At 41.0% G+C, this 12,307-nt stretch overlaps 1 protein-coding gene across 2 annotated transcripts in view; it reads left to right on the top strand.

Annotated features, from left to right (window-relative positions):
• Positions 1 to 512: 512 nt before the first annotated feature.
• LOC135522631 (uncharacterized) overlaps positions 513 to 12,307 on the top strand; it is a 41,960-nt gene continuing 30,165 nt past the window's right edge. The window contains exons 1-2 of one of the 2 annotated variants that reach the window (XM_064949074.1): positions 513 to 662; positions 3,586 to 3,692. The gene's annotated coding sequence lies outside the window, so the exon portion shown is untranslated. The remainder of the gene's footprint in view (positions 663 to 3,585; positions 3,693 to 12,307) is intronic. The other variant, XM_064949075.1, reaches the window with a different exon arrangement.

Here is a 12,307-nt window from a genome sequence, read left to right as displayed (position 1 = left end):
GCCCCCCCAGTTTTCAGGGATTCAGTTATATGCAACATCTGTGTCAATATTATGGAGGTCATTTGGTTTCTCTGTTCTTTTAAGTGGCGCAAAAAAAGAGAACAACTCTCTCCACCTGTGAACATTCAGCAAGGAAAACATTCTCGTATGTGTGTTTAGTGTGCATCGATGCGGGGTTGCGGGTGTAGTCCTACTGTATTTTGTCAGAAATGTGTGTGCGTGCGTTAATTGAAAGGTTTCATTAGCCTACTTTTTGTTACCTAACTCCATGGCAGATGGATTTAGATATGGATTTACCTGATTAAATAAGGGCTAAACTAAAAATGTACTGTTTAGGCTACTATCATAATCTCACTTTGTATCAAACTAATTGGAAAAAGAAAATATGAGGGGCACAGTAGGTCTATAAATTCAGGGCCATCCATTCAGTACAAAATCATCCAGCAGCGCCACTGCTGAAAAAAAGCATACTGTATTCATTCTGTCGCTAACCAGGGCGCGTTGAGGAGAGCTGCTGCTCCTGCGTCCCTCCAGTTGCCGCCCCGAATAGGCATGCTAAGCAAATGCCCAGCACAGTACAGCACAGAGCTCTCTCGGCCGCAGATACTGAACGCAGGGAACTATAGCCTACCAGACGATAACGCGACCGACGCATCTCCCAGGTAAAGTGTCTATACAGTGCGTAATTTCAAGGTGATGGTAGCGGTAGCCTATGTGTGAAATGTAGACTAATGCAAGAAAACGACGGATCTAATAGGATATCGAGTGAAGGCTGTGTCCGCTGGAGGCATATTCGGCAGAGGTTGAAGAATGCTGCTGGTATGAAGTAAACAGAGCAGAGGCAGAGAGAGAGAGAGAGAGGCGCATCTGCAAACGGCGCCTCAACTTAAAGCCTGGCTGGGTGATCTTCATGTCTGCTGCAATTGCTTGCATTTTACACCATAGATAGCTCACCGTATGTGGTTAAAAATGGGATGTCAAGAACATAACTTAGGGGAATGGACGAACGGAATGACCGTTGTTTACATATTTATTTACTTCAATATAGAGTGCAAGCTGGACTCGCTGAAGGTTACCTGCAACTGCACTTCAGACCTAGCTAGCTAGCAACCTAGTTGTTATTCAACATTTCGCGAGTTTACAATGTAGCCAGCCCAGCTATCAATATCTTGCTGAAGGTTAGACAAACGTAGTGGCAATCAGTATCCAAATTGCATTGGCATATCACAGTTGTCAAGCAAATGTTCAATTTGGTAACGGTACAGTTTTGGACGCCTTCAATCTTGCTACATAGCGCAGTTATATTTAAAATCTTTGTAACCATCAACAACACATCGCAGTGGGAATGTCAATGACCCAGCAATGGCATGGTTTGGTCTGTCAAGTTTATGCGGCTGGCTGTGATGTGTCCCAATGTCGCACCTGCAGCATCTTCTCAATCACATGTCTGAGGTCAAATCATCAATCTTCTTACGTTTGCCCCATTTGGTCGAACTTGGATAACTTTTCAAGTACTTCTATTATAATGTTATTCTGATGGATTAATACAACCATTTAGATTTTTTTTAAACGTTATTATTAGACTAGATAGAGACACTACTCAGAAGTGTAGGTTACCAGTTGTGTGTGTGTGAAATGTGACTCATTGTGTTGACACAGGAGACAGACAGTCTGAGGGTACTGAAGTGTGAAATCGGCGGGAAGTTGTTTCAACTCATTATTATTAAGTAACTGGTTTCACATTCGTTTTTTTTTTGTTTACTCAGCTTTTCGGTTGATGTTTTATCTGAACAAAAAAATTTGCTCAAACTTGAGAAAATTGGACTCATATGGTCTCATGTTCATTCAACTAGAAATGATTATTTGGGCATTATTTTCAACATACATATTTGGCACACATTGACATACATAATTACATTGTGCATGTTCATTTATACAGTAGTTAATATACTGTACATGTCTTCACCTGGGATTTAAACTCACAACCGCTAAGGGCCCTAAGCGGCCCCCCAACCAAGCAGGCCCCAAAAAATGGTGGCACCCCTCTTGACGGCAGAGAGAAAAATGTATGTTTTAAATTATACACATTTTGCCATGAGGCATAGAATATTTTGCAATTTTAAGGCAAATTTCATTCGATTCTACACATTTTACCATGGGACCAAGATAAATTCTTGTCGGTTTAAAGCTCATTTCCTGCAATTCTACACATTTTGCCATGAGGTTGAGAATTTTTTGTCCGTTTTAAATCAAATTTCCTGCAGTTATACACATTTCGCCATGATGCAATGGCCCTGAGTGCCCAGTCGGTATTCGGCCATGATTACTACAAGTTCAGTGGCTGACAAAACAAGAGAACCTGCTGATGTACAACCACATTTCTAATTTGCACCTTGTCTATTCTACTATTCTAATTCTCAAAAGTAAGTTGAGACCCCGATTGAGTTCCTTATGTCGCTTATGCCTGGAGCCGACCCTGGTTCGTGGCATTCCAATCTTCCTGCTATGCCACCATGTCTGTGTCAGTGACTGATTTCACCTGTATTTCTACACTTTGCACTCAGCTCTGTTAAAAGCACACTCAATTTATTGTATTTATCATAGTGATTAGGGAGTAACATTAAAACATGCCCCACCAACATTAGACAACTATAGAGAAAAATAAAAACATTGCTGAAATAAGTCAATTAAACCAATGATTAGAGAATAGTCAGATTAACTAATAATTGGCACAGATATGGTGGTATAGCAGGAAGCTCGGAATGCCATGAACCAAGAGGTTGTTAGTTCAAATCCCAGGTGAGGACATGTTGAAATATAATTTCTGTATAAATGAACATGCACAATGTCAATGTGTGTCAAATATTTAAGTTGAAAACGTTGTATGTTAAAAGCACTATGTGTGTGTAAATAGTTCCACATACTTTTTTGAGGGAGGGTAATTATAATTTATAATGTGAATGAACATATGAGATATATCAGACAAGTTGAGCAAACACATCATTTTAAGTTGACATCATTTTTGCCAACCTTTTTTCAAGTTGGAGCTAAGTTTGGGACAACTTTTTTTTTTGAAGGTTCAGGTAACACATGGACCAGGAAGTTGAGTAAACAAAACAAAAATAACCGCCGTGGAACCATATACTTAATAATAATTAGTTGAAACAGTTTTTAAAATCTATTTTTAACAGTGTATGACTATGGTGATAAGGCACGAGGAAGAGGTCAACAACTGGTGTGATGAATGGTCAACTAACTAGGCTAGTATAGGCTTCTCCATTTATTACATTCATTGTAGTCGGACACTGCTTGTTAGTTAATCTGCATGTAGGAACACCAAAAGGTCAGTTTGTATTTGTCATCCTCTCGTTAATAAACAAAAACATAGCAATATGGTGATAGGCAATGCGTCTTGAGAGGGTCATGATGAGTATTGCACAAAGAATTCAACATGCGAGGTCTAGTTTCACTTTATTCTGACATTTCAGTTAGCATAGCCCATGGCTCATTCTGTTAATTGGTGCTGTATGAAAACTTAACCCCCCCACTTATTCCCACTTACTGGGTCTGTTTTGTGTCACCTAGGAGGAGAACTCAACATAACCTTTAGGGAGAGGAGTGGCGTCGAAAGGAAGGAAAAGAGGAAGAGAGTTTTGCCAGGCGTCACTTATCTTGGATTACGTGGAGAGAAGGTATCCTTCCTGGAAAATACTAATAATGACGGCTAACAGTAACACATGCCTCTGTAAATAGTTTAGCAATCTGATAGTGTATTAATAATCAGAATCTCTCACTGAGTGCTAGCTAGGCCTTTCAATATGGTTTTAGACTGGAGTTACCAGACAGAAAATCTAAGTTAAAACAGTGTAGGCCTATATGTCTACACTGTCTCATGAATAATACTAAACACAGACATAGACCTACACTCTATGAAATGAGAGACATTCAGCTGGATGGTATTAACATATTAGACTGGTTTGCTTCTGAAGTCAGAGGGGTGTTGAAAGCCAGCTGTCTTTTTCTTGACCTTTCACTCAGAGTCCTCTAGAGGGCAGATGTCTAGACTAGAGACCAGAGACCTGTGGTTCAGTTGGCCAGTTCAACTGGAAGTTCAGGAATCCAAACAAAGGTCATTATGATGCAGACATTACTGTGTTTTGCAGTGCTCTCATGCAACATTGCATTTTTACGAGTTTCATCCCAAATGGTGCCCTATTCCCTATATAGTGCACTACTTTTGACCAGAGTCCTATGGGAATAGGTTGCCGTTTAGGATGCAAGCCTATATCTTGTTATAAGATGACCATAGTCAGTCTTTCTAGGCCCTATGTTTTAGGTTGATTCGTGTAGTTATCGGAACTCAGCCAGCAGCGTAATTCCTCTGTCTGAACTCACTCTTATTGGATTCATTTAAGCCTAGGTGTGAGTCCCAAATGGCACCCAATTACCTACATAGTGCATTACTTTTGACCAGAGGCCTATGTGTCCTGATCAAAAGTAGTGCACTATATAGGGAATAGGGTGCCATTTGGGACGTATTGTAGCTGTGGCCTTGCAGGGATAAGAAGCTGCATGAGAACAGTACTGTAGTCTAGTCCTGTGGATTTCTATTAGACAATATTAGTTTGTTCAGTATTTAGCCATTTATTCATTTAGAAGAACCAGTAGGCTTTACAACAGGTTTTACAACATTTAAAGATGAAGCAGTAGACTACAAAGGACTTTGCATTGTCTAGGCAGAGGACAGATCGGCACTGTGTGAGAGGTTATGTTAGCTGCGACAGCCTCTGTAGCATTTGTTGTAATGTTATTTCAAGGTTATGACTCTGGCATTCTTAGATTGACACATTGTTTTGGTCCACTACTGTAGTTTCCAAAGGAGAACCGACACTGGACATGTAAACAGAGAGGTTGAAACTCCTTGACAAGTTTCAGTTCTGGGGTTCGATTTTAGTGTGTGTGTGTGTGTGTGTCAGTCATAGAGAGAGAAAGAGTGTGTGTGCACCCGTACGTGAGAGCGTGCTTGTGTGCGTGTTTTGACACATACCCTCCTTTGGCAGGGTCGGTGTAAGAACGTAAAGCCAGTTGGATGCCCCTGGCGGGTGGGTGTAAAGAGGGAAGTGGCTCGTTAATTCCGGCTGTACTACAGGAGAGGAAAGGAAAGGGCTGGTCAACACAGCCACAGCACTCTAGAGGCGTTGCATGGATGTATCCTGGCTAAGTGACTCATACTGTACCAATTCAGCTTCTATCACTTAGCTCAAACAGCCGTAAGTCAGTTAGCCAGAGAGACTTCCTGGTACTAGACGATAAAACAGACCCATTCTTTACAGACATTGAATAATGTTAGCCCTGCATGCACCATATCTTATTCCAAACTTTTTATGCACTGTACAATTCTTATCAACGTTTAGGTCTGTTGACCTGTACTGTTTCTTTAAGGACGTTATCGACTAGTTCATAAAATAGCAGCTGATACTCTCTGATAAGGCAAAATCTGTAAAAAATCAGTCATCTAATTTGGAGTTCTGGACTTTTTGTCCCATAGCTTTTGATTCTTTCACATTTCTTCCCCCTCCATGGAAGTGTTCAGCTACCTGCCAAGTCTGTCCATACCTGATTAGCATCGTGCTAGTGTACTGCGGCGTCTTAATCCTTTGATCACAGTGGTTCGGTCTGATAAACCATGCCTCGGTCATCTCAAGGTAGCTCCAAGAACCTTGATGAGAACTAATGACCATGAGAAGACAAGCTGAACAGTGGACGGGGTAAAATAAAAAACACATAGAAATATAATTTCTAGAAGGAACATGGGAACATCTCCATTCAAGTAAACGTTCTATAATTCTATTTCTATGGTCAAAAACCAAAACAACATATCCTTGGACATAGTGCTGGAGAGTTAGTCTTACTCGATGATATTCCTTTTATGAACTGCAGAGAACTGTACTGTATATCACGGGCATTAACTTGCTAATGTTTCAGACAGGCTTACCAAGACGTTCCAAGGCATCTTTTATACTGTAAATTTAAAACTGGAGCAGGGTGTGGACTGGATTCCATTGAAAAACATGTTATATGACGTCAATCAATTTATTTTATATATGTTTCAGGAGAATTAGGCTAAGCCTTTTGAAATAATGGGAAATAAGCCTATTGCATGTGCGACACTAATATCCAACAACTTTTCATTTAGATATAGATTTTTTTACACGCTGCAATACTCTTTTAATGTTCCTCATCATCTGAAGTCATAACTTTGAATTGACGAATCCGCACAGCATTACAAACACTTGACACTGTTTTATTAGATCACTCTAGTGTGTCTAAAGTGAATCAAGTCTGTGGTCTGTAATATGTTACTGACTCCATTGTAGGGGAACATAACATCCCATCCCAACCCAACGGAGGTCCTTTCATACTGAAGCCAGATGACTCCCTCCGTAACTCCCACACTGTCAAGTTTTGGAGGGAAACAATGGATGTATCCCAAATGGCACTATGAGCCCTAGTCAGTAGAGTGCCATTTGGGACATAGAATATGTGGAGCGAACAGCCTACATACATTTGTCCATAAGCAATCTGCTATTTCACAAAAGGAAACCGACCGTTGCTATGGGAGCAGTTGAGCAAAATATGTTTGTGGGTGTTTTAAGTAATTCCTCATGAGCTAATTCACTCAATGTGAATGAGATTGTTGTTGAGGTCTAGTGCTGTACCCTACCCTACTGATGAGAGGGTGTGGATAGATAGATAGAGATAGATAGATAACATGTTGTTGACCGAGTGTGGCAGCATGGGTTTGTTAGCAATGTGGTGCAGTGGTTGGGGGAAAAGGACAAGGAAGGGAACGGATAGTTGTGAATGTTGCTCAATTCTTTGATCAATCATTGTCATGTCTTTGATAAATACCTTCAACTTCTGTCACTTAAACTACTGTAAACGAGGTGTTTAGAAGTGTTCTGTCCAGATAGACCTGAGTCTGAAAAACTACTGAAACACAATCAGTTGACATTTTTGCAGCCAGGGCCCCTCACTCTCAGTGGGGTTGGACAGGACAGGAGAGCGAGAGTCATAAGTTTGGACCCACCTACTCATTCAAGGGTTTTTCTTGATTTAAAAAAAACTTTTCTACGTTGTAGAATAATTGTGATGACATCAAAACTATGAAATAACACATGGAATCATGTAGTAACCAAAAAGTGTTGAACAAATCAAAATATATTTGAGATTCTTCAAAGTAGCCACCCTTTGCCTTAACGGTTGCCAAGAGTGTGTATAGCAATCTCTCAACCAGCTTCACCTGGAATGCTTTTCCAACAGTCTTGAAGGAGTTCCCACATATGCTGAGCACTTGTTAGCTGCTTTTCTTTCACTCTGTGGTCCAACTCATCCCAAACTATCTCAATAGGTTTGAGGTTGTTGATTTTGGAGGCCAGGTCATCTGATACAGCTCTCCATCACTCTCCTTGATCAAATAGCCCTTTCCATAATATGGACTTGGTCTTTTACCAAATAGGGCTATCTTCTGTATACCGCCCCTACCTTGTCACAATACAACTCTTTGGCTGAAACGCATTAAGAAGGAAAGAAATTCCACAAATTAACTTTCAACAAGGCACAGCTGTTAATTGAAATGCATTCCAGGTGACTACCTCATGAAGCAGGTTAAGAGAATGCCAAGATTGTGCAAAGCCATCATCAAGGCGGGTGGCTACTTTAAAGAATCTCAAATATAAAATATAACACTTTGTTGGTTACTACATGATTCCATATGTGTTATTTCATAGTTTTGATGTCTTCACTATTTTGCAATGTAGAAAATAGTAAAAAAATAAAGAAAAACGCTTGAATGAGTTTGTGTGTCCAAACTTTTGACTAGTACTGTACATACAAAGAGACTGTCAGAAAGAGTGAGACAAAGAGAGGGGTGGGCTGGGGCTGTGAGTTGTAGCGGATCAGGGCTGGCAGTGTGGCGTTGAAATATGACCATGTGTGACTTAGCCATGTGTGACCTATGGGCCCTTGTCAAAAGTTGTGCACTTTAGGGAAAAGGGTGCCATTTGGGACATATCCCGTTTTCAGCCTTCGCCAGACCATCTCAGAGATACTCAGTGTCGTGTTGAGAGAGCTGATTGGAAACACCGACACACATCCTCAGGAAGCGCCAATTCCAAGCGGGGTACGCTGGACGATGATGTCACAGAGCCAAACATTAAAAAAGGTTTTGGCAGAGTGTACTTGGCCCATCCCCTCTTCTGGTCTCTCTGGCCAATGAGGTTTGCAACAATACAGAGGTGTGGCTCCTCTGAAGGAATATTTGAGGCAGGGATTGGATGGGATGTTATCCTTTGGGTCTCTGGCAGACCTGGGTTCAAATACTATTACATTTCACTTTACACTGCAAGCAGTGCCAGATGGATGGTGTTTGCACTTTTGTAACTATTCTATTGGTTCCATTGCAACAGGCAAGTTCAATCAAAAATTGATTTCAAATAGTGTCTCCAGACACAGGTTTGTGGGTTATTCCTAGATTCCTTTTTGTTTTCTAGCCATGTGCTGCAGTTTTCTAGGATTGTTTTACGGATGGATCATGCAGTGGAGGCTGTTGGGAGGAGCTATAGGAGGACAGGCTCATTGTAATGGCTGGAATAGAATCAATGGAATGGAGTCAAACGTGTTTTTCATATGTTTGATCTGTTTGATACTCTTCCATGAATTCCATTCCAGCCAGTACAATGAGCCTGTCCTCCTATAGCTCCTCCCACCAGCCTCCACTCCGCTCACTGTCTCCTGAATACCTTTTTGACATTGATTCCTACTTTCACCACCGCTAAGGAAAAGTGTTCATAAGCTGCGTAAATAGGCTTAGGTTTATAGGTAGACAGACAGATAAAACTGTAAGAAACATTCATAGTTCATCACTATATAATGTAGGAATAAGTAACCGACACCAATTTGTCCTTCATTCCTTGTCAGGGTTCAGTTCCAGAAACTATTGCAGCGCCCAGAGCTATGATGATGAATGTCAGATGTTGTCATCGCCACAAAATTGTTTGAATGTGAGCGTATGTCTGTCTGCTAGCCGGCCTGTAGATATTTTGACTGCGAAACACTTTGGCAACGCCCATTACACATTCTTTATAAGAATTGCACTAACCTTTCTGCATAGAATTGTCCAAGCTCGTTAGGCAAACTGTTGAATAACATGGATCTAGACTTGACTGTTGTTGCCTGTTAGTTTTTTCTTTCTTAAAGTAGCTATAGACAACTTCAATTTCCTGATTAGGGCTCTTCGTCTGTGTCGTCAAAGCCCTAGACTTGTCTCTGTCCCATGCTTCTCTCTCACGAATTCAAAGGGCTTTATTGGCATGGGAAACATATGTTTACATTGCCAAAGCAAGTGAAATAGATCATAAGTTAAATTTTAAAAAATGAACAGTAAACATTATACTCACAAAAGTTCCAAAGGATAAGAGACATTTCAAATGTCATATTATGGCTTTGTACAGTGTTGTAACGTTGTGCAAATAGTACAAGTACAAAAGGGAAAATAAATAAACAAATGTGGGTTGTATTTACAATGGTGTTTGTTCTTCACTGGTTGCCTTTTTCTTGTGGCGTCAGTTCACAAATCTTTCTGCTGTGATGGCACACTGTGGTATTTCACACAATAGATGGGAGTTTAAATTGGATTTGTTTTATAAATTCTTTGTGGGTCTGTGTAATCTGAAGGAAATATGTGTCTCTAATATGGTCATACATTTGGTAGGAGGTTAGGAAGTCCAACTCAGTTTCCACCTCATTTTGTGGGCAGTGTGTACATAGGCAGACCTGGCTTTCAAGAGAAGACAGGCTATGGCGGCCTCTCTCAATAGCAAGGCTATGCTCAATGAGTCTGTACATAGTCAAAGCGTTCCTTAATTTTAAGTCAGTCACAGTGGTCAGGTATGCCGCCACTGTATACACTCTGTTTAGGGTCGCTCTCTCTCCCTCCCCCCCTACCGGGGCCATGAAGAGGATTGACACCAAACTGTTAACCGGGAAACTGTCTTCCTCCTCCAGCCTTTTGGAATGCATCCAAAATGGCACCCTATATAGTGGACTACTTTTGACCAGGGCCCATAGGGCTCTCATCAAAAGTAGTGCACTATGTAGGGAATATGGTGCCATTTGGAAGGCAACCTTGGTGTTGTAGCCACTAGCTACCAGTCAGGACAGATGCCTTCTTCTTCCTGATGATCAAAAAATGCCTTTATTTATGTACTGTACAGTGCATTCGGAAAGTATTCAGACCCCTTCCCCTTTTCCACATTTTGTTACATTACAGCCTTATTCTAAAATGTATACAATTATTTTTTTATTTCATCAATCTACACAAAATACCCTATAATAACAAAGCAAAAACAGGTTTTTATAAATTTTTTGCAAATTTATTACAAATAAAAAACAGAAACACCTAATTTACGCAAGTATTCCGACCCTTTGCTATGAGACACGAAATTGAGCTTTTTTTAAATTGTATTTTTTCAAACCTTTATTTAACCAGGAAGGGCTCATTGAGATTAAAATCTCTTTTTCAAGAGCGCCCTGGCCAAGATAGGTAGCACCAAGTCATTACAAAAAAATGATAGACGGACAACATGAAAAACTACATGTAATCTAGTAAAAACCATTGAATTCACAAGAGTATAAAACAGCAAATTAAAAACATTGACAGGTCAGGGAATCAGCCTCAAAATCCTTCATCAGTGATTTAAAAACACCAATTGGGACAAGTTCTTCCAGTTTAAAAGTATTTTGTAAGGTGTTCCAAGACGATGGCGCAGAGTACATAAAAGCCCTTTTACCAAATTCAGTTCGGACATTTGGAACAGTTAGCAAGATAAAGTCCAGCGAACGAAGAGAGTACCCACCACATTTCTGAACAATAAAATGCACAAATAAAAAGGTAGTAACCCCAAAATGGCTTTGTAGAATCCTGCTTAGCAGCTTAGCTGCACCCTGTTTCCATTGATCATCCTTGATATTTCTACAACTGTCACACCCTGATCTGTTTCACCTGTCTTTGTGTCTCCACCCCCCTTCAAGTGTTGCCTGTCTTCCCCATTATCCCCAGTGTATTTATACCTGTGTTCTCTGTTTGTCTGTTGCCAGTTCGTTTTGTTTCGTCAAACCTACCAGCGATATTCCCGTGCTCCTGTCTTTCTCTAGTTCCTTTTTTCCCGGTTTTGACCGGTTTCTGCCTACCTTGAGCCTGCCTGCCGTTCTGTACCTTGCGGACTCTGCTTTGGATTACTGACCTCTGCCTGCCCTTGACCTGTCGTTTGCCTGCCTCCTGTTTTTGTATTAAACTTGTGTTACTTCGAAACTGTCTGCATCTGGGTCTTCTACTGAGCCTTGACAACAACTTGATTGGAGTCCACCTGTCGTAAATTCAATTGATTGGAGATGATTTGGAAAGGCACGCACCTGTCTATATAAGGTCCCACAGTTGACAGTGCATGTCAAAAAAAACATGCCATGAGGTCAAAAGAATTGTCCATAGAGCTCCGAGACAGGATTATGTCAAGGCACAGATTTGGGTTAGAGTCCCAAAAAATGTCTGCATCCTTGAAGGTCCCCAAGAACAGTGGCCTCCATCAGTCAGGGAGGTGACCAATGAGCCCGATGGTCACTCTGACAGAGCTCCAGAATTCCTCTGTGGAGATGGGAGAACCTTCCAGAAGGACAACCGTCTCTGCAGAACTCCACCAATAAGGCCTTTATGGTAAAGTGGCCAGACGGAAGCCACTCATCAGTAAAAGGCACATGACAGCCTGCTTGGAGTTTGCCAAAAGGAACCTAAAGACTCTCAGACGATGAGAAACAAGATTCTGATGAAACCAAGATTGAACTCTTTGGCCTGAATGACAAGCATTACATCTGGAGGAAACCTGGCACCAGCCCTACGTTGAAGCATGGTGGCAGCCAATCAAATCAAATCAAATGTATTTTTATAGCCCTTCGTACATCAGCTGATATCTCAAAGTGCTGTACAGAAACCCAGCCTAAAACCCAAACAGCAAGCAATGCAGGTGTAGAAGCAAGGTGGCTAGGAAAAACTCCTTAGAAAGGCCAAAACCTAGGAAGAAACCTAGAGAGGAACCTGTCAGGATTTGGCCAGGGTTGTTCCGGGTTTTGGTCACTAGATGCCCCCATTGTGCTTTTTGACCTTATGTTTTTTCCCTTTTTCCCCATTATTATTTGCACCTGTACCTCGTTTCCCCTGATTGTATTTAAACCCTTAGTTTCCCTCAGTTCTGTG

This window comes from Oncorhynchus masou, chromosome 30 (genome assembly GCF_036934945.1).
Source record: "Oncorhynchus masou masou isolate Uvic2021 chromosome 30, UVic_Omas_1.1, whole genome shotgun sequence".
Classification (NCBI taxonomy): Eukaryota; Metazoa; Chordata; class Actinopteri; order Salmoniformes; family Salmonidae; genus Oncorhynchus; species Oncorhynchus masou.
This window is presented reverse-complemented; position numbering and strand designations above follow the sequence as displayed.